Below are 24,503 nucleotides of genomic sequence, written 5' to 3'. Positions count from 1 at the left end.
TCACCTAGTACAACATAAAGTAACGCTTCTTTTTCCTACAGTGCCTCTAAAATAAAAAGACAATAACTTGTCTCTGAATGTAGACGAAACAAAGGAGATGATTGTTGACTTTATGAAGGCTAAGAGTGACCATCTGCCACTGAACATTGACGGCTCAACTGTGGAGGTCGTCAATAGCACCAAATTTCTGGGTGTCCACCTGGCAGAGAACCTCACCTGGTCTCACAACACCAGCTCTTTAGCTAAGAAAGCCCACCAGCGGCTCCACTTCCTGCGTAGGCTGAGGAAAGCCCATCTACCACCATCTACTCTAACAACATTCTACAGTGGAACCATAGAGAGCATCCTGAGCAACTGCATCACTGTCTGGTTTGGAAATTGCATGGTTAGGGATCGCAAAACCCTACAACAGATAATGAAGACAGCTGAGAAGATCATCGGTGTCTCTCTTCCCTCCATCATGGACATTTACACCACATGCTGCATTCGCAAAGTCACCAGCATTGAGAATGATCGAACACACCCCTCACATTCACTGTGTTCACTCCTGCCATTGGGAAAAAGGTACTGAAGCATTCGGGACTTCACCTCCAGAATGTGTAACGGTTTCATCCCCCAAGCAGTCAGACTCCTGAACACTCATGGACCAGACTGATATCTGATATATGTGTTCTGTTCTGCAGTGTTATACATGTTTGCACATTTGACTCACATGCACCTTGTTATATACAGTTAGGTCCATAAATATTTGGACAGAGACAACTTTTGTCTAATTTTGGTTCTGTACATCACCACAATGAATTTGAAATGAAACAACTCAGATGCAATTGAAGTGCAGACTTTCAGCTTTAATTCAGTGGGGTGAACAAAACGATTGTATAAAAATGTGAGGCAACTAAAGCATTTTTTGTAACACAATCCCTTCATTTCAGGGGCTCAAAAGTAATTGGACAATTGACTCAAAGGCTATTTCATGGGCAGGTATGTTCAAGTCCGTTGTTATGTCCTTATCAATTAAACAGATAAAAGGCCTGGAGTTGATTTGAGGTGTGGTGCTTGCATGTGGAAGATTTTGCTGTGAACAGACAACATGCGGTCAAAGGAGCTCTCCCTGCAGATGAAAGAAGCCATCCTTAAGCTGCGAAAACAGAAAAAACCCATCGGAGAAATTGCTCCAATATTACGAGGGGCAAAATCTACAGTTTGGTACATCCTGAGAAAGAAAGCAAGCACTGGTGAACTCAGCAACGCAAAAAGACCTGGACGTCCACGGAAGACAACAGTGGTGGATGATCGCAGAATCATTTCCATGGTGAAGAGAAACCCCTTCACAACAGCCAACCAAGTGAACAACACTCTCCAGGGGGTAGGCGGGCGTATCGATATCCAAGTCTACCATAAAGAGAAGACTGCATGAAAGTAAATACAGAGGGTGCACTGCAAGGTGCAAGCCACTCATAAGCCTCAAGAATAGAAAGGCTAGATTGGACTTTGCTAAAGAACATCTAAAAAAGCCAGCACAGTTCTGGAAAAGCATTCTCTGGTCAGATGAAACCAAGATCAACCTCTACCAGAATGATGGCAAGAAAAAAGTATGGAGAAGGCGTGGAACAGCTCATTATCCAAAGCATAGCACATCATCTGTAAAACACGGTGGAGGGAGGCAGTGTGATGACTTGGGTGTGCATGGCTGCCAGTGGCACTGGGACACTAGTGTTTATTGATGATGTGACACAGGACAGAAGCAGCCGAATGAATTCTGAGGTGTTCAGAGACATACTGTCTGCTCACATCCAGCTAAATACAGCAGTCACATTGATTCATGATACAGATGGACAATGACCCAAAACATACAGCCAAAGCAACCCAGGAGTTTATTAACGCAAAGAAGTGGAAAATTCTTGAATGGCCAAGTCAGTCACCTGGGGCCTCATGTATAAACGGTGCGTACGCACAGAAATGTTGCATACGAACCTTTCCACGCTCAAATCGCGATGTATGAAACCTAAACTTGGCGTAAAGCCACGCACATTTCCACGGTAACTCATTCCTTGGCGTACGCAATTTATCCACCCGGTTTTGCAGACTGGCGGCACCCAGTGTCAAAGCAGTGCTACTGTTCCTGTGTGATCACTCTTTCTTTCTTAAATCCACATTCCTGGCGCGGCTTTATAAATACACTGAAATTAACTGCATATTGTTTATTAGTGTAATGCATCTGATTGTAATTAACCTGTAGCAATATAATGGTCCAGGGAATAGCCATAGTATTCCAAATACCATAACTGCTTTAGCGTTGTAACTCTCACTGCATCTTCTTTCAGCTGATCCCGTTAAGGGTTGCCACAGCAGATCATCTTTTCCCACATTACTCTCACTGCACCACTCAGAGTATTTATATCACTGTACCTGAGTGGGGAATCACAGCAGCAGCTGATTGGAAAGAGAATTATCGGTACACAGCATGAAGCAGATGCTGCCTGAGCCACAGCAAACGCTTTAGTCCCTGTACGGACTTCGCGGTTTAGAAACAGTTTCATCCCAAGAACTCTAAACGCACTCAATCAGTCCATCAAGTGCTCCTTGTAGAACTGTTTGTACTTCTAAGTACAATTACCTCACTGTAAACTTGCACTACAGTTATAATATTGCACAACCTGCGCCACTTTATAAAGCGCGTATTTACATGTGATGACGGTATTCATTTCTAAGACGAAATGCAGCAAAACATGTTGATTATATTATACAGATAAAACTTTAACTTCATTTAAATAATCTGTATTGTTAATAATTAAACATGTGAGGACACGGTGCCGCAGCGCTAGCTAGTTCAGTAATTGTTCCTGCCTTGCGCTGTATTCTTGCTGGTGCTGACGCGACACTGGAAGGATAGACGGATAGAATAATTAAACATGTACTACTAAGATATTTCAATGTTCCTTAAAAGTTTTGAAGAATCGAAGTTCTAAGCTTACAGATGGCTTCACGTCTATTACATAGCTTATTGTGTGGCGATTGAGTTTTTGGAGAAAGAAAAGTAAGGACAGGAATTGGAGGTTAGTACGTTTGAAAGAGACAGTACTGCTGTGATAAATTATTTCATTGAAGGTTGCACATGGCGCAGCAAGCCTCTTGCGTGAGATATGAACAAGCACTACGCCACCGTGTTCCCATGTTTAATAACATGTTTTCATTCCTATCATCATGAAAAAGATATCACGTATACATCTCAGTATTTTAATTATTTAGAGAGCTGTAATATCAAGAATGTAATGGATTATGTGTCCTGTTGGAGAAAGAGAAAGCCCGTTTAAAAAGCAGGTAGTGATTCACACACACAGCACAAAGAAGATCAAATACAGAACAAAGCATTTAACATGCCACTTTAGTTACAATGGGATTTGAGAAACTAGTAAATTAAACGATTTTAAGATGAAGTTTATGATGTTCTACTTTAATGGCAAAATAAACTACGTGATTAAAGTGGAAATTTCGAGATTAAAGTTGACATTTCGTGCTTTTTTCCCCACTGTGCGCCTTTTTTTTTGTCTGTACCCTAATAAGCTTTCATGTGACACTCAGACGGTGGGCTACAACTCGCTTTTTCACGGCGACTTTGATATGTGATTTCTTTTTTATTTTGGGCACTGTGCGACTTTGTGAAGTTGAGCCTTTGAGTTTCTCCGACACTCTGTCACTCAATCAACTTCCTTTTGTTGATTATCCCACTGTTTAAACCAACAAATAGTACGTTTTTCCTTTGCCTCCACTTGGTATTCGCTGAAATTCTTATATTTTCTCCCGTGCTTTTCCCATTGTCTTTTCACAGAAGGCTATTTATATTGATTTGCATATTCAAAGAGGCGTAATTCTGGGAGGAGTTGGGGCGGGACAGAAGGCGCGTGCACGTGCGTTACTTTTCACGCAAATCGGGATTTATGTAGTGGAAGAACGTGAAAGTATGCGTGCGCACAGATTCCTGCATCTGGATTTTTCTGTGAGTACGCACAATCCCGCTTTTGTGTTTACGCCATGTTATAGTGTGAGTTCTACGCACGCCGTTGTACATGAGGCCCCTGATCTTCACCCAACTGAGCAGGCATTTCACTTGTTGAAGACTAAACTTCAGACAGAAAGGCCCACAAACAAACAGCAACTGAAAGCCGCTGCAGTAAAGGCCTGGCAGAGCATTAAAAAGGAGGAAACCCAGCATCTGGTGATGTCCAGGAGTTCAAGACTTCAGGCGGTCATTGCCAGCAAAGGGTTTTCAACCAAGTATTAGAAATGAACATTTGATTTCCAGTTATTTAATTTGTCCAGTTACTTTTGAGCCCCTGAAATGAGGGAATTGTGTTACAAAAAATGCTTTAGCTGCCTCACAATTTTATACAATCGTTTTGTTCACCCCACTGAATTAAAGCTGAAAGTCTGCACTTCAACTGCATCGGAGTTGTTTCATTTCAAATTCATTGTGGTAATGTATAGAACCAAAATGAGAAAAAAGTTGTCTCTGTCCAAATATTTATGGACCTAACTGTATTATGTGTCTTTGTGTTATGTGTCGTGGATTCTTGTCGTGGTGTCGTTGTCCTGTTTTTATGTAGCACCATGGTCCTGGAGGAACGTTGTTTCGTTTCACTGTATGCTGTACTACTGTATATGGATGAAATGACAATAAATACTCTTGACTTGACTTGACTTGACATGACTTGAAAAAGTAATTTGCCTCCTTAGGTGTTTTTATTGTTATACAACATGGAGTCAAAGTGAATTTGACACTTTGAACGCGAGGTCCGAGATAACTCATATGTCAATGAGCGTGTCAAGACGTGACATATGACAGAACTCGTACCTCAGTATGCCGCACTATAGACGCAGCCGGCTAACTGGTCAGCTTTGCTGCCGTGTCTCAGTTACCTACTATAGTGCTGCCCTCTAGTGGAAAGCCGTTGAATTGTTTTTTGGTGGGCAACAGCTTGTGGAAAACCGTGCTACAAATAAACAGTCCATCGTTATGTCGTTGCAAAAAAAAGGGGATAAAGCTGCTGATGTTTTGAAACAACTAGATTTGTAGTAAGATGCATATTTTGATGATCATGACAGTGACTGAGACAGTGACAGTCAATTAGATGATGAACGGGTGGCACTGAATGTGTTTTGTCATCTCACGGCGCCCGACTTGTCATGACTATCAGGACATTCTGCCGCCCACTAAGCACAAACAGTCACTTTGTACCAAATGTGTATTGTGCAACAGGCATGGACAACTCAAAGAAGCGTGTTATGTTTACATCCCTAAGCCTGAGCTTTGCTGCTGTGTCTCAGATACTGTACCAACTATAGTGCTGGCATCTACTGGAAACTCAGAGAATTGTTTTTATTACTGGCACATAGTGTTAGAAGAGGAGAGGGGTTAGGAGCAGGCATTGCCGCACCCACCACATGACAAACCAGCTCAGGATCCCAGATTGCAGCCATGCGACAGGTGACACCTCAGCACCCCACTAGTCCAGATAGAATGAACACTGTGAGGTTTTTTATGGTGGCTGGAGTGCCAATTCTGCCACCAACCCCCAGGTTTTTCCCTACATGCCGGGCCAGATGCAGATTAATGTCATACTCAGGACGGAGCAATTGCAGGCTAAGGGCCTTGCTCAAGGGCCCAATGGAGTAGAGTTACTTTTGGCGTTTAACGGGATTCGAACCGGCAACATGCCATAGCCTCAGAGCCACCACACCGCCCTAAATAGTGTTATAAATACATAAATAGAGAGTCATTTGTTCTGTCCTCGTGAAACGGGTATAAAGCTACTGATACTTTGAAACAACTAAATTTGTAGCAAGATGAATATTTTGATGATCATGACAGTGATTGAGATAGTGACAGTCAATTAGATGATGAGCGGGTGGCACTGAATGTGTTTCTTCATCACAAGGCCCCCGACTTGTCACGACTATCAGGACACTGTGCCGCCCACCGAGCGCAAACAGTCACCTTCTACCGAATGCATCGTGTGCGACAAGTATGGACAACTCAAAGATGTGTGTTAAGTTTATGTCCCTAAGCTTGAGCTTTGCTGCTGTGTCTTAGATACCTACTATAGTGCTGCCATCAAGTGGATAGTCAAATAATGTTATTTTTTTAGTGGCAAATAGTGTTAGAGAAGAGAGGAGTTAGGAGCAGGCGCTGATACCACATGACAAACCAACTCAGGATCACAGATTGCATCCGTACGACGGGTGACAGCTCAGCACCCCACTAGTTCAGATAGAAAGGAACAGTGTGAGGTTTTTTTTATGGTGGCTGGAGTGCCAATTACTGCCACCAAGCCCCAGGTTTTTCCCTGCAGGTTAGAGGGCCTACATGCAGGGCCGGATGCAGATTAATGGCGATCTTTGTTGGGCTGAATGGTCTGTTCTCATCTAGAGTGTTCTAATGTTCTAATGTCATACTCAGGACGGAGCAATTGCAGGCTAAAGGCCTTGCTCAAGAGCCCGACAGAGTAGAGTCACTTTTGGCGTTTAATGGGATTGCCAGCACAAACCCCTAGTCTCAGAGCCACCACATCGCCCTAAATAGTGTTAAAAATAAATAAGGACAGTCTATCTTCCTGTCCTTGTGAAACGGGTATAATGCTACTGATGCTTTGAAACAACTAAATTTGTTTCAAGATGAATATTCTGATGATACTGACAGTGATCGAGAAAGTGGCAATCAATTGGGTGAGGTGAACGCCGTAGGCTCTGGTGCTGATAGGGATCACCACTCTGAAGTTGTTTTTTTATCAAAGGGTGTCCAACTTGTCACAAGTTGTCACCAACTACCAAATGAGTCATATGTGACAAGTGTGGACAGCACAAAGAAATACGTTATACTTGTGGCACATGTTCTTCTAAGCCGTGCGGTCTGTGAGGTGCCATCCTTCAAGGAGACTTTAAGTCATGTTGCTGGTAAAAATAAAGTAATTTACGGCTTCTTTACATTTTTGACAGATGTTCTGATCTTATAAAAACCCTTTGTAGGAGACGGCCGGCAGCTCAACCCGGCCGGGACGCCCCCTGAGTTAGAAGGATGGGGGAAGGCAGCTGCTTTGGTACACTGCCTCCTCCAGGACGCTAGTTGGCAGCTTCCCTGCAGCATAGCGGTGCCCTGAATTCACACAGGGCATCATGGCATCTGGAGTTCGGCTTCACAATTCTGCTGGATGCCATGGGTGCCGCCAGAAGACGCTGCTGGGAGACTGGGGAGTCCTTACTGTCTACATAGCCCGGAAGTACAGTTATCCCTCACTATGTCGTGCTTCGACTTTCACGGCTTTACTCTATCACGGATTTTATATGTAAGCATATCTAAATATATACGCGGATTTTTCACTGCTCCGCGGGTTTCTGCGGACAATGGGTCTTTTTACTTCTGGTATATGCTTCCTCAGTTGGTTTGCCCAGTTGATTTCACACAAGGGACGCTATTGGCAGATGGCTGAGAAGCTACCCAATCAGAGCACGCTGTTAAGTTCCTGGGTGCTGATTGGCTCAGCGACGGTGCGCCGTTAACCAGGAAGTCTCGTCTCGCTCATTCAGCATCAACATGTTTTACTGTGTAAAGTGTTAACTTTTGTGCTCTTTTGTGTTTATCTTTGTGCATAGTCAAGCCCTTCGTTATGGCTCCAAAACGATCTGCTCCTGCTACTGCTTCAGGGGCTGTGCCCAAGTGCCAACGGAAGATGCTAACGATTGCCGAAAAGGTTTGGATATGTTGAAGGAAGGGAACAGCTACACCGCTGTAGGATGCCATTACAGCATCAATGAGTCCACGATTCTTTTTATTTAAAAAGGAGGAAAAGAATATAAGATCTACGGCCGCAGTGTCCTTTAACCAGGGTGCGAAACGAGTTGTAAGTGGACGTAATAAGACGGTAAGGTTGATAAGAGTGTGGGAAGGGTTAATAAAGCCTTAAAATATATATAAATAATAAAATAAATATAAGGTCGCTACTTTGTGAATTTTCACCTATCATGGGGGGCTCTGGAACGGAGAAAGGAGAAATTAAACAACTTCTTGGTGCTTTTATCCCGTGTCCTGCGTCTGTCTGTTGGGAAGAGGTGGGCAACAGTGCCACCAAGCAGCTACTCAATTACACCTTATTTGCTAATTCATTTCTTTAAATTGTTTACAAGTTTTTAGAACATTAGAACACTCTAGATGAGAACAGGCCATTCAGCCCAACAAAGCTCGCCAGTCCTCTCCACTTATTTCTTCCAATAAAACATCAAGTCGAGTTTTGAAAGTCCCAAAAGGCTTACTGTCCACCACACTACTTGGTTGCTTATTCCAAGTGTCTATCATTCTCTGTGTGAAGAAAAACTTCCTAATGTTTGTGTGAAATTTACCCTTCACAAGTTTCTAGCTGTGTCCCCGTGTTCTTGATGAACTCATTTTAAAATAACAGTCTCGATCCGCTGGACTAATTCCCTTCATAATTTTAAACACTTCAATCATGTCACCTCTTAATCTTCTTTTGCTTAAAGTGTAAAGGCTCAGCTCTTTGAATCTTTCCTCATAACTCATCGCCTGTAGTCCTGGAATCAGCCTAGTTACTCTTCTCTGGACCTTTCTCTAGTGCTGTCATGTCCTTTTTGTAGCATGGAGACCAAAACTGCACCCAGGACTCCAGATGAGGCCTCACCAGTGTGTTATAAAGCTTGAGCAGAACCTCCTTGGACTTGTACTCCACACATCAAGACACTATATAACCTGACATTCTGTTAGCCTTCTTAATGGCTTCTGAACACTGTCTGGAAGTCGATAGCTTAGAGTCCACTATGACTCCTAAATCCTTCTCATAAGGTGGACTCTTGACTTTCAGACCTCCCATTGTGTATTCAAACCTAACATTTTTACTTCCTATGTGTAATTCTTTACATTTACTGACATTAAATTTCATCTGCCACAAATCTGCCCAAGCCGGTATGCTATCCAAGTCCTTCTATGATGATATAACGGATTCCAAATTATCTTCTAATCCACCTATCTTGGTATCATCTGCAAACTTAACCAGCTTGATACTTATATTCCTATCTAAATCATTTATATATGTTAAAAATAGCAGTGGCTATTTTGATAGAGTTCATTATTTATCACATGATAATGAATGGTCCAGCAGTCAATGTACACTGTAAGAAGACACTAGCAATGCCACATCTTAGCCATACTGCTGGTCTATTAACTTTTGTCTCGAGAAAATACCTTTAGATAGGCCGAGTGTTTAGTGAGAACTTCAAGCCTTGCCCTCCATTGCTGAGGCGTTTGCTTCGTATCGACGTTGTGTCTCTTCACCTGTGTCATTAGCACGACATCGTCGTTGTGTAGCGGCATTTGCTGCATACCAGACTTTCGCACTGTGAAGTGAGGTGCATAAATGCTTCATCTAGTGGCTGTGGTTGAGCATGAGCAGAGCGGATTGCTCCATACACACACAGGTCTTTCATTTATATATGTCTGATTGTTACTATTATTATTATTATTACTAAACTTAACTGGGCGCAAGTGTAATGCCTCCAGAACTGGGGTTATGTGTTCATTCTTTCTAGTTCTTGTAATGATTCTTACAGCAACACTTTGAATTAACTGAAAACTGCATAAAGTACGATCTGAACAGCCAGCGAACAGCGCATTGCAGTAGTCATTCCTACTAATTAACTAATTTCTCAGTATCCTGCATATTTACAGTAGAAAATATTGCCATTTTCTAATATTTTTATTATGGAAAAAAACACAAACATCTTTTAGACAGTTTTGCATTGTGTGTTCTAAATGATATGCTTTTGTCAAAGATGACGCCTAAATTACGTGCCGGTTCAGTAAAACTGATGGTGATTTCCATTAGTTGTGAAAGAATCCCACAAAATAAATAACATTTCTCGTTTATGCATGAAAATCTTGTTGGTTTTGCTTATAAAATATTATGGTTTATAAACAGTTTACGAACAACACATAATAATGATTTTTTTGGTTCTTCCTCAAATTGCCTTCTGAAATAAAGACAGCATGTTCTCAATCGATTTATTTAGCCTGTTTGATTAATATTGTAATTTCTTACTTTAAAATAACAAGAAACTTTTGTCATTTTTTCCGATTGCCCTTGGGGCATTTACTCAATAAAGGTTTCCTGGGAAAGCAATATTTTCAAATTAAATTTTATTATGCAGTGCACTGAGAACATATTTTTCGTTTCTCCCCGACTTCCTCTGCCACTGCAAAATTTCTGTCATTAAGTAGTTTCAGGTCTTCAACGAAAATCTGTTATTGAATAAAGGGCACCTCTGTGAACAAACAGCACATTTTTCTATTTATGTAATTTGTCTAATAAAAAAAGTACTCAACACCAGATGTCACTGTGTGAAAAAGTAATTGCCCTCTGGATAAATTAAGCCAATTAAAGGCATAATTAGAGTCCGCTGATTGAACACAGCCAGCCCAGCTCAACAGAAACCTCAATTATTTTGACCCTTACCATCAGAGTCAATTTGTCAGCACAAACACTCAGTACGTATATAAAGCCTCAATCAAAGGAAATTCCTGAACAGATCAGTAAAAAAATTGATATTTGTCATTATCCATCCATCCATCCATCCATCCATCCATTTTCCAACCCGCTGAATCCGAACACAGGGTCACGGGGGTCTGCTGGAGCCAATCCCAGCCAACACAGGGCACAAGGCAGGAACCAATCCATATAAATAAAATTATGGAAACATCTAGAAGGTCATTTCTAGGGTACTAGGGCTCCACAAAACCTCACTGAGAGGGCCATAATTATCATATGGAATACTCTTGGGACAGTAAGGAGCCTTTGCAGAAGTTATCAGTTTACCAAAATGACACCCATGGCACAACGTGAAATTATCCAGAAAGTCACAAGAATCTCCATAAGAACGTCAATAGAACTGCTGCCTTCTCTTGGCTCAGCAAGACCAAAGCAGAAAAGATGTTGGGAAATAATGGGCTCCTTTGGAGAGCAGCAAGGTGGAAACCAGTCATCTCTCCTTAACCCTAACCCAGTCTGTCACACCAGCATTCTTTATTGTTCCTGCACCTAAGAAATCACATCCTATATGACTACTGTCCCATTGCATTAATGCTTGTGGCAATAAAATATTTCAAGAAGTCACTTGAGATTTAATAATAATAATAATAATAATAATAATAACATTTATTTATATAGCACATTTTTATACAAAAAAGTAGCTCAAAGTTCTTTACATAATGAAGAACAGTAAATAAAAAAAAATAACATAAGAAATTAAAATAAGACAATATTAGTTAACATAAAAAAAAAGAGTAAGGTCCGATGGCCAGGGTGGACAGAAAAAACAAAACAAAAAAAAACTCCAGACGGCTGGAGAAAAAAATAAAATCTGCAGGGGTTCCAGGCCACGAGACCACCCAGTCCCCTCTGGGCATTCTACCTAACATAAATGAAATAGTCCTCTTGTGTCTATTGTTCTCACAGAAGGACTTGATGATGATGGACATGCAGACTTATGGCTTTTAATTCTTCACTGTTGGAACACCATGGTGCTTTGAGTAGATGGTGGTAGCTTTCGCCACCACCAAAAGGACACCGGAAAAAGAAACAGAAGAGAGAGTAGGGGTTAGTACAGATTTTAGAGCTACCATGGATAATTATTATAATGAATTGGATATACAGAGAATCAGGATTAAATTACAGTGAAATTATTAGAAGGCCATGTTAAAGTAATGTGTTTTCAGTAGTTTTTTAAAGTGCTCCACTGTATTAGCCTGGCGAATTCCTACTGGCAGGCTATTCCAAATTTTAGGTGCATAACAGCAGAAGGCCGCCCGCCTCACCACTTCTTTTAAGTTTTTCTCTCGGAATTCTAAGAAGACACTCATTTGAGGATCTAAGGTTACAATTTGGAATATAAGACGTCAGACATTCCGATATATAAGATGGGGCGAGATTATTTAAAGCTTTATAAACCATAAGCAGAATTTTAAAGTCAATCCTGAATGACACAGGTAACCAGTGTAGTGACATCAAAACTGGAGAAATGTGCTCGGATTTTCTTTTCCGAGTTAGGATTCTAGCAGCTGCATTCTGCACTCGTTGCAAATGATTTATGTCTTTTTTGGGTAGTCTTGAGAGGAGTGCGTTACAGTAATCTAGTCAACTGAAAACAAACGCGTGAACTACTTTCTCAGCATCTTTCAATGATATAAGAGGTCTAACTTTAGATGCTCTTTACTGCTCAAAGAACTATATCCACTATAATTTCACTCCAGTAGATCTGTGGACTCCACCTTGATCCTACATACAAGCCTGGCCTACCTGGACAACCGGATAAGGAATTATATGTGGATGCTCTTTACAGATTATAGTTCTGCATGTAACTCCATAAACGTCTCTAAGCTCATCACCAAAGGTCAAGGACCTGCATCTGAACACTTTACCATGCAGCTGGGTCTTTAACTTCTTCACAGGCAGACCCCCATGTGGTTTGAGTCGGTGTTAACACTTTATCATCTCTCACTCTCAACACAGGGGGTCCACAGGGCTGTGTTCTGAGTCCTCTGCTGCACTCCTTCTATACTTATGGCTGTAGGCCTGCTCACGACTCTACCATCATCGTCCAATTTGCTGATGGCAAAGTAGTGACAGACTTGATCTCTAACAGCAATGAGCACACTTATGAATCAGATGAAGTGAAGAGCTTTAGGACAACTGTCAGTAAGACAAAGGAGCTGATTACAGGCTTTGGGAGAAAACAGAAGATGCATTACCACTTCCTCAATGTCAAAAACACAATGGTAGAGAGTGGAGACTGTTTCGTATAGCACCATGTCCATATCACAGCAGACGTGACCTGCTCGAAGCACGTTGACACCTGGGTGTAGAAGGCAGGAAAATGTCTTTAACCATCTCAAGGATTTTAGGCGGCCCTCCCAGATACTAAAAAAAAAACTTCTACAGATCCACCCTTGAATGTATCCTTATAGGAAGTATAGGCTACTTGAGTAGGCTACAGACATGCTTGTTGCTACAAACAAAATAAAATTTATTTATAACATAAGGATAATAGAAGATCAATGTATGCAAGTATTTATATATACAGGTATATGTATATAGATGTATATTGTGAACAGTGGACAGAATAGTTGGGACCCCCTTTAATCACCAGCATTTGAGCCACAGAAAAATAAACATAAATTACATTCAGTGCTATTGTGCTCACCAGCAGTAGCAAAATAACGGCCAAATCAAAACAACAAATAGCACACCTTGTTAACTCTTTTAGGGCTAATTTTTTTTTTGTTTCTTTTCTCCCAGGGCTGAATATTTTTCCAAAAACTAACATTTTTTAAAAAAGAACACAAAGCAATTGTTTAACATATCAAATCAACAAAACATATTTACTTTTGACAAATGTTACTGTCTTGCATGTTGTATGAGCCTGCATACTCTATGATTTCACATACATATCACATACATTTTACACAGCAAAGTCTGATCTCGCTCAAAGCAGCCAATTTCAGTCATTGCCACATTGCACTCCTTACAATACGTGTTGCTTTGGTGCCTATTTTTCAATTGTCTGTTGCTGCACTTTCTCACATATATTGTTAGTGTGTACTGTAGAGAGACAAGTCACCCATTTGCCATCGTGCCATGCCACTGCCACCAAGTTTTCGGCCTGCATGAAAACCGTATTGTCACCTCTTTTCATCTTCTGAAACTTTATGAACTTTATGTATGGCATTATAGCCTGGCTCACCCCATGGGATTTGTTTCTGTTTATTACAGAAGTGAATAAAACTTTGCAGCATCACGTACCTATCACCACGCTGCATAACCTGTCCAAAGCCACCACGGGACAAAACACGTTTGGACCAATGCTCCCTGAAGTTATATCACCAGTTCTGTCCCATCTCTATTTGTAATGCCACAGCGCGCTTCATCTCGTCTTTCGTTGTGGGTTTCCACTTTGAAAAACGAGAATGCGATGCAAACACAGCCCGCGATTCAAAAAAATTCTCTGCCTACCTGTTTGTCTCGTCTGACAGTCGCTGAAAAGCAGCATCAGGAGAGAGCAGCCTGAAGTACAGCAGCTGGTGATCTGTCGTGTCCAACAGCAAGCCATGCCGTCTTGTAAACTCCGGTAGCCAGATCAGCTCTCAACGGATCAATGTCTGTGTATTTATCTCATGCGAACCTTGGCGTAGATGCATCGGCTGCGCGAAGGCACTCAACTGGCAGCAGATCCGCTGGCGCGGCATCGGCTGGTGTCTGATCAGCTGATGCCTGCTTCTCACTCTCTTGCTCGATCTCCTGATCACTGCCAATAAAATCCGATTCTGAAAAATCAAGAGTCTGACTCCGCAATAATGCGCAAAACATCGTCTGCCGAGTGTTTTCTTTTCTGCACTTGCTTCGCTGCCTTTTCACATGTCAGTGCCATCTTGCCATTGTTTACATTTCGCAACTCACGCACACGCAAGGTTTAGTTGCCGAGTCAACGAGTCTAGCATTCCTCCAAGCGCAGAGGGAATGCCTGTGATGTGACAGTGAGATTTGTCGCCATTAACAGCTGATTGTCGCCCCCTATCCCTGGATGTCGACATTTGTCGACATTCGCCTTCAACCCCTCCTGTCGACAAAAGTCGACATCCGCCCTAAAAGAGTTAAAGGGGAGCTCTGTCTCCTTTGTCGTTTGGTTCCAGAATCAGCCACCATCCTCCAGTGGCAGCCCATTTTATTGTGCTCAGACCAAAATGGGTGGAGCTATCTTGGAATGGAGGTGGACATTAGGCATCATCCTGGGACAGTTAGAGAGAAGGAGGACAGTGTTAGTGACAGTACCCCTCCCCCCCTCATCACAGAAGATGACCCTCAGGTGCACATGAATGACAATAAATAGACAAAGGACAATAGCCAACAACATAAGCATAAAGTCACAACAGCTTAGTTGAACTGTTTCTCTCTTATAGAAAAAGGCACATAACTTATGAATTCTGATCTTTCAATTCATGGGGTTGAGATGGATAAGTTCTTTAGCTAGTTATTCCATTTCTAGCGGCACACCCTAGCGTTGATTTACTCACAGCTTAAACCCCTGTGTGAGATGCTTCTCTGCATCTTCTTCCACTTCTTCTTCTTCTGTTCTTTTTCTGATTTTTTGTGATCTGCACCACCAACTCCTGATCAAAGCACTGTGATGTCTCCACATTGATGGATTAAAGGCCAGAAGTCCACATGACCGGCATCTTCAAGTTCTTCCATGTAAACCCTGAATACCACGAGGACTGATTGAGGTCATTTATGTTAGGTAGGATGCCTAGAGCGGGTTGGACAGTCTCGTGGCCTCAGGAACCCTTGCAGATTTTATTTTTTTTTCTCCAGCTGTCTGGAATTTTATTTTGTTTTTTCTGTTCTCCCTGGCCATCGGACCTTACATTTATTCTATGCTAATTAGTGTTCCCTAATTCTATTTTCTTATTTATTTTGTCTTTTTTCTCTTTCTTCATCATGTAAAGCACTTTGAGCTCCATAATTTGTATGAAAATGTGCTCTAGAAATAAATGTTGTTGTTGCTGTTGTGAGATATGGCCGGCCATTCATCCTGGCCAATACCCCCAGGCCGCTAGATGGAGCCCTCCCTGTAGCATGGGAGTGCCCCAAAGACCAGCAGGGAATCATGGACAATGGAGTTTTTATTCCAAACACTGCTGGACACCGTGGGGCCCACCAGGGTACGCTGCAGGGAGGCCCAAGGACTTCTATGTGCTCTATAACCCGGAAGTGCGTCACAATCATATGACCGGAGGGAACGATGTGCTTCAGGGTTGAAGAAAAGGACTTTTAATCTGACCTGGAAGTGATAGGGACTCATGGACTGCTGGGCTGGAGCCACTTCCGGGTCAGGGAGTATAAAAGGACTATGGGAAAGCCCAGACGTTGAGCTGAGCTGGGTGGAAGGGTGGCAACGCGTCTGGGAGAGGAGGATTGGTTTATTGTATTGATTATTGATTTATTTATGAGTATTGTGGAGTGTAGGGTGCTTGGTGCACATTATTATTATAAAATAAATAATAATTGGATTTTTATCTGGTGTCTGATGTCTGATCTGAGGGTTCAGGGGGACGACAGTGCCTCAATCATTCACACTGTTCTTGGATTTAGAAAGAAACTCTTAACAGCTACAACGTATTTTCACAACTTTTAGTTGCAGTGACACCAATACCATAATACTTTAGCTGGCTTTGTCCTACCTACCATATATACTCGCGTTTAAGTTCTCACACGGATAAGTCAGGCTTGATTTTACTGTATAATTTCCGGTAATTTATCATGTCTGTCATATAAGTCGAATGTGGAAAACTCACGCTATTGGTCCAAGAGATTATGATATGCTGATGCCCACCTGAGAGAGTAACCACAGAGCATACTACCTTTTTTTGTACTGCATGTATTGTACCTACGTGACCACACGGTAATACCCAAACTATTCCGTAGTGACTTTTGCACTGTTTTGTGTTTTTTGTGTCTCACACCCTCTTACACATTTATCACATATAAGAGCATCCCTTATCTACGATGGAGTGTTAGAACAGAAGGAAATATGAAGCTGGTTTTGAATTGAAAGTCATTGACATGGTGAAACAAATTGGTAACTGCGCTGCTGCAACAAAATTCAATGTGTCTGAGAAACTGCTGCAAGAAGATGTAAAAAATAAAAAATAATAAGTTTCGTATTTTTCAACGGGCGGCACGGTGGCACAGTGGATAGCGCTGCTGCCTCGCAGTTGGGAGATCTGGGGACCTGAGTTCGCTTCCCAGGTCCTCCCTGTGTGGAGTTTGCATGTTCTCCCCGTGTCTGTGTGGGTTTCCTCCGGGCGCTCCGGTTTCCTCCCACAGTCCAAAGACATGCAAGTTAGGTGGATTGGTGATTCTAAATTGGCCCTAGTGTGTGCTTGGTGTATAAGTGTGTTTGTGTGTGTCCTGCGGTGGGTTGGCACCCTGCCCAGGATTGGTTTCCTGCCTTGTGCCCTGTGTTGGTTGGGATTGGCTCCAGGCAGACCCCCGTGACCCTGTGTTCGGATTCAGCGGGTTGGGAAATGGATGGATGGATGGGTAAACACATCTACACAATTAATAGCTCTCAGAATCAAAGCAGGCGTACTTATGGTTCTGGTGTAGGTGACGCTTTGTTCCTTTCCTGGTTGGCTTTCTCCAGACCCATGGAAAGATCTTCAGCGCACGTCACCTTCTTAGTTTTCGGAGCTTGTCTCCATGTTTGCTTTGGTCGAACCTTCTACTTACAGGCGGTACTGCAGTTCTCTCTTCGAGGGTTTTACACACAGGATCCTCAGTGACAAGCAAAGTTACACCTGCTGGGTCAGCTGGTGATCGGTCAGCTCCAGTCGTTAGCAAAAGTGCACCGGTAGTTTTTCCGTACATTCTCACTCTCGCTCGTGCACTCCCTTCCCTTAGCAAGGTTTGGCCTCCTCATCCAACTCCAATACAGACTTGTCTTCCACTCTTCCAGTCCTGCACTGGTTGCCCTTAGGAGTTAAAGGGATTGCTCCATCCATTGCTCCTATTGGCTATGGCATCCTGCTTTGGAAGTTACAACCAGGTTGAGAATGAATGAAGGGTTGAGCTGTGCAAAGGGATCATTTTGCCATCATTTTCTTGGGTGCGTATAACCCGTCTTTTTTTGGTTGACTTTCTGGAGCAAAGTTTTGTCCATCAAGAGCTTTCAATTGTTCAGTTCTAGCCCTTTGGATATTTAGATGGTACCTTCAAGAAGCAAAATGACACTATTTTATTGGCCCACCTAAGTAGATTACAATCAAAGGTGTCATTTTTGCTTCTCTCTCTCATTGCATCACTAAACGACTAACACGGCCCATCACTCTTCTACTAGATGGTACCTCAGAGAGCCATCTTGGAGATGTCACTTTGGCTTGTGATTGATCGTCTTTATCAGATTAAAGGCCTGCATTCCAAAGAGAGGCCCAGTCAGGAAAGCTGATTACATGAGGGGCTGGCAGTAGCAGATTGTGCTACAGGACTTGTGTTCCTGCACATGAAACCAGATGTTTATCTTCTTCTCCTCCTCTTTGTGCCCATCATTTTGTTTTAGCATAATACAAGGGGCATTCAAATATAAACAGGAATTTATGAATTTATTTATTGAATACAATGAACCGACTTACACGCTGTTTGTCTATGTAGTCTCCAGACACTGTAATACCCTTGTTCCAGCACTCAGGAAGCTTCTTTAATCCCAAAAGAGTGCATGGTGACCTGTTCTTGCACAGCGTCACTAACCTCCTCATTCAACTTGAATTTCTTCCCTCCTAAAAATTCCTTAAGTGGACCGAAGAGATGATGTCCCTCCCTGAATGACTTGCACCATTCATACACTCTAGATACTCCTGGTGTGGTGGAAGTGCTGCCATCCAGGACTCCACAACTGTCTGGGTGCCCCCTGGCTGTGGCCACGTCTTCCGGTAGGGATAAGAGTCCCATCTCCGGTCCAGTGGCCCATAAGCAGACCCGGGCAGCTGCCCCCTCGTGGCCCAGGGGAGGTATTGTCCATCACGGGGACCATCCAGGCCTCCCGGCTGGGCTGGGTTCCCATCCATCTGGGACAAAGGACAGAAGTTATTAGGAACAGTCAGCATGGGGTCAGACGAGGGAGGTCGTGTTTTACTAACAGGCTGGAATTCTATGAGAAGGCAACAAAAGGATATGATCAAAGTGGAGCAGATGATATTACAGTATTTATCTGGACTTTCAGAAAGCATTTGATAAAGTGCCACATGAGAGGTTGGGCATCAAATTCAAAGAAGTGGGAGTTCAGGGTGATGTTTTTAGATGGGTTCAGAATTGGCTCAGATACAGGAAGCAGAGGGTGATGGTGTGAGGAACCTCATCAGAACTGGCCAATGTTAAGAGTGGTGACCAGCAAGGGTCAGTGCTAGGGCCGCTGCTATTTTTAATATAAATAAATGATTAAGATAGGAATACAAGTAACAAGATGATACCAAGATAGGTGGATTAGCAGATAATTTGGAATCCATTATATCATTACAGAAGGACTTGGACAGCAGACAGGCTTTGGCAGATTTGTGGCAGATGAAATTTAATGTCAGTAAATGTAAAGAATTACACATAGGAAGTAAAAATGTGAGGTTTGAATACACAATGGGAGGTCTGAAAATGGAGAGTCCACCTTATGAGAAGGATTTAGGAGTCGTAGTATCGACTTCCAGACAGCGTTCAGAAGCCATTAAGATGGCAAACAGAATGTCAGGTTATATAGCGCCTTGATGTGTGGAGTACAAGTCACAGGAGGTTCTGCGCAACCTTTATAACACACTGGTGAGGCCTCATCTGGAGTCCTGTGTACAGTTTTGGTCTCCAGGCTACAAAAAGGACATAGCATCACTAGAGAAGGTCCAGAGAAGAGTGACAAGGCTGAGTCCAGGGCTACAGGGGATGAGTTAGGAAGAAAGGCTGAAAAAGCTGAGTCTTTACAGTTTAATCAAAAGAAGATGAAGAGGAGACCTTACTGAAGTGTTTAAAATGATCGAGACTGTTATTTTAAAATGAGTTCATCAAGAACACGGGGACACAGTTGGAAACTTATGAAGGGTAAATTTTGCACAAACATTATGAAGTATTTCTTTACACAAAGAATTATAGACACTTGGAATAAGTGACCAAGTTGTGTGGTAGACAGTAAGACATTAGGGACTTTCAAAACTCAACTTGATGTTTTATTGGAAGAAATAAGTGGAGAGGACTAGCGAGCTTTGTGGGGCTAAATGGCCTGTTCTCGTCTAGAGTGTTCTAATGTTCTAATACCATGTTTGATCAACACAGAAAAGCAATCATGACATTTATTTCTCATGTTTTAGTTATATACATTGTAAATTTGTATCGTTGTTCGCATATTCATCTGGCAAAATTTTACACCGGATGCCCTTCCTGGTGTAACCCACCCCATTTATTCGGGCTTGGGACCGGCACAAAGAAACACACTGGTTTGTGCATCCCTTGTGGCTGGATGTTAATAAGCCTTTCACATCTATCTATCTATCTATCTATCTATCTATCTATCTATCTATCTATCTATCTATCTATCTATCTATCTATCTATCTATCTATCTATCTATCTATCTATCTATCTATCTATCATATAGTGCCTTTCATGTCTGTCTATCTATTATATAATGCCTTTCATATCTATCTATCTATCTATCTATCTATCTATCTATCTATCTATCTATCTATCTATCTATCTATCTATTATATAATGCCTTTCATATCTATCTACTGTATCTATCAAGCCATAACATTAAACAAGATCTATTATTTAACAGGACTGTTTTCTAATTAAGCAAATGGGTTGGAACAAAAACCAGCAGCCCCTGCGGCCCTCCAGGACCCCTGACATTGTTCACCCTTGTCCTAGACGGTTTCCCACCCAAGTACTGGTGAGACGTGAACATGCTTAGCTTCAGGTGGATGACCGGACTCCAGCCCCTCACAGACCTGAATTTCTCGATTGTGGATGAGTGGGCACATTGGCTCAGAAAACAAACGGGCACCGCATTTCAAAAGTGTAAATTCTAAAGTGTAAATAAACAGTTAAAACACACTTAGGACATTGTGACATTATTTATTGCACCAACCTACCTCACTTCATTCTTTACCAGAGGAGATTCAATACCCACAAACACTAAAAAAATATGAATAAAATTCAATTTGTAATCTTTTGACCTACAACAATGTAATATTGATTTGTAACATTCCAAGATCTGCACAGGAGAGAACAAAATCTTTATTGAGAATAATGCAACTGAACTTCAAGTCAGAAGAGTGAAGAGATCAATATAACCGTGTAGAGCAATCTATGTATCAAAAGTGTGTAAATATGTATGTGATTTATTTTACTTATTCATAAAACACAGTGAAAATGTAACAGTTTTCAAATTTCAAGGTACCTTTGCAATGAACTCACATTTTAACAAAAAACAGCTTGATTACTTTTTATTAACGGATGCACCTCTTTTAGGTCATACTTAATTATTGGGATAACTTAAATGGAATGAATATTATTTAATTAACATAGAAATGACAAGAAGAAAGCTGCATTAGCCAATCTGCTTATTGAGGCTAAATAAAAGTGGCACATTCAAATGAGAAGCCAACTTGTTTGGAGTTATCCCTCCAAGTTAATTTGAATGTTAATGTAAAGTTATCACTAAAGAAATAGAAGAGTCCAAAAGGTTAGCCATGTCAATTAATTTCGGACAGCATACATATACTGAAAGCCTATCAGATTATACGAAACTTTTAAAATTTGACTTCCTTCCATCTGACTGTCCTTCAAACCTGCAAATCTGAGGGGAAGCTGAAGTCTGTTTCAGGAAACATTGGGCACAAGGCAGCAAAGCGCTGCTGTGTTTCCTGAATGAGGCAAAGAGGGTTTTTGAAAAGGACCGGAAGAGGCAGAGACGCACAAAATATGTTAACTGGAATTCAATTCTCTCTTTCTTTCAAATACCAGATAGAAAGAAATGTTTTTCATCTAGAAAATTCAAAGAGTTCACGGGTTTTTATCCAGAAGTAAAAAAGTGAGGTCTTAAAATCGTCATGTCGATAACATCATCGTCACACCATCCCAAGGAATTGTAGATAACACACTGCCCTGGTTAACGATACGACACCACATCCTCAAAGTAGTAGCACCCACTGCCCGTACAAAATGGCATTAACCGATAAAGGCTTTCTAATAAAGACTTCAGGACTGTAGAAATCAATCCCTTGGCTCTGAAAAGTGCTGAAAAGACACCCAGAAGACCATCATCACTTAAGAAAGATGCACAAAAAACGAAAAAAAGAATTCTGTCATAATGGTAACTTGTAAAGTAAATTTGTTGTTTCTAAATTTACAACAACCAGCGTTACATTCTGTGAATTTTTCGAAGATTTTCAGGTGTAGACGTGGTTTATGTGATCTTAAGAAAATCACAGCGCGTGGTAGGGGGTACTATAGGTTGCTGTCGTGTGGTACAAAATCTGTACATTTTGGTTTATATTTCCATCATATTTATATCGGCTTTTCCATTATATATTTTGTTCAAGACAAGACAACAGATGAACTACATTCAGGACAAATCAAAGAATGTCTTCTTCCCAGTTATGCCTCACTTTCAAAACAGCTGTTCCAACAAAGAAAGGAAGCCATGCTGGTGGCTCAATTACTTTATAACCTGAGAAAGGATTATTTTACAGCCTGGGAAAGGAATACATAGTGACACCTCAGAGAGCATAAAAGGTTTTATTGTTTGGGAAAACGGACGGTGAATTAATTCTTCATAGTGACAGCCAACCAATCAGAATATCTAACAATCACATCTTGCAAAACCCCCCGGTAGAATTTTAGAATAAATATGCCTCGTCTGAGGAGTGATATAGTGAGTAAGGAAGGAAGTAAGGAAGAAGGGACGAAGACGTCACTGGTCATCAGAAAAGCATCATGAACAGCTACAATCACAAGCCGCCTGTGACATTCATCCTTGTCATCTGTACCTTTTTCGTAAGCTTTTTCTAAAGACTACATATATCCAGACTTTTCTATCAGTCCTATTTTCTATTATTCTTTGTTCCAGTGGTATTATTATTATTCCTGTAATAATACACATGCTGCATTTAACTTTCTATGCTTTGTCGTAACACTAGAATTACCAGAGTCTACGTAAAAACTCGTAGATCCGGCCCACCTTGAAACCGTTCTCACCTCTCTTTTGTCTTCTAAATGTGCTGATTAAGACGAGCAGCGAGCAGCCGGCTATTCCATCCCACACCATCGCAGAACGTTCACTAAGTTTTCACAGCTCATGCCTTGTTTGATTATCTGGGAGTGACTGAACTGCTGGAGTTTTAGAATGGAAATAACAGAATAATAGATCGCTATTTGGAATACATGCATTTCATGTGTGTTCCGTTTCTACAGTAATCTGTGTAAACACATTGCTAAAACAGAAACATTTTCATATTTTAGTAATAAATTTTACAAAATGTAGGCATAAACTATGGAATGTGTGAAGCCTGAAGTCCAAACATCAAATAAACACTTTCACAAAAGGTTCAAGGGTACTACAACTCTTCCCGTGGCTTAACGCTATGGTTTGCTGACTTGGAGCACAGCTGCCCTACCGTGCTACAGAGATGTGAGTTCAATTCCCAGCTTTGAAGAAAGTGTTTTTTTTTCCTCAAACGGACATAAAATTTATAAATTGGTATGCACTGTAAATCGTTAACTTTAAAATGTCAATCGTGGTTATTTCTGTTGATTAATTCATGCTTTTTACTTAGAGTCAGAACAGGAGCTTTTTCAGCTTATTCAGCTTCTGATCTGACTCAAACAGCGCCAGTATAACTTCACACCCGATCTGACGCTGTTCGTTTTCAAATAATATTGCATTACTTCAATGATGTTTTCTGATTGGTACTATTCGCGGCATAAAATGATTTCTTCAAAACGTCACATATATTTGTCTCTTTCTTTTTTTAAAATGTGCATTGTAGCACGCAGCAACTGGCCACCTGCATGTTCTTGCGCACACTGAATAAGACAGCGCTATATGCAATCATCAGATTCAAATGTTAACAGTTATATAGCACGGAATGGAAATCAGCAGTTCTTAGTACATTGCACCACGCAAGCTGTCATATCAACCGCCTACTGTAACTTGCTTTCTTTTTTCTTCGGTTATAGTCTTGAATAAAAGTGCACTTGTTTTGTTATACTTTTACATCAACATATGTTCCTGTGTTTGAGCTACATGGGCAAACTCTAAAAATACACGTGTAATGCCACGAAAAGTGCATGCAGACACTTCAGTTCGCAAGCATCGGTACGACAATGCAGTCACAAGTACACTGCAGGGCTTTAGCGCGTCTTTATGTGAAAACAGCAGTGTCAGATGGGGAATGTCTGATGATTGCATATAGCGCTGAAGTGACTGCTCTTTACTATGCTTTCCTCTGCATGTCCTGGAGTACAAAAGAAACAGCATACGGCAACACGTGGGGACTGGCAATACTGGGGGAAAAAAACACGCGGTCGTATGTATCGTGATACACTGAAGAGCTATAGCGCGTCTTTATGTGATAACAGCAGTGTCAGATGGGGTAGGGAAGGATCCTGAACGCGACAGAGAATGAAAAGTGAATAAAAAAAATAAATAAATAAAGCTAACCTTTACAAATATCATAAATTACACTGGCTGTTACAGACTGAAATCAAATGTATCTTTTTATTCTAAAACAGTAAAAATAAGAACACTTCACAAAAGGGAGTTGTGCAGGATCAAACTCATGACCTTCTGATTGCCAGTCAGCAACTGATACCATTGCGCCACGGCGGCAGTGATAGTAAATGAGTGTCAATGTCACACA

This window comes from Erpetoichthys calabaricus, chromosome 7, assembly GCF_900747795.2.
Source record: "Erpetoichthys calabaricus chromosome 7, fErpCal1.3, whole genome shotgun sequence".
NCBI lineage: Eukaryota > Metazoa > Chordata > Cladistia > Polypteriformes > Polypteridae > Erpetoichthys > Erpetoichthys calabaricus.
This window is presented reverse-complemented; position numbering follows the sequence as displayed.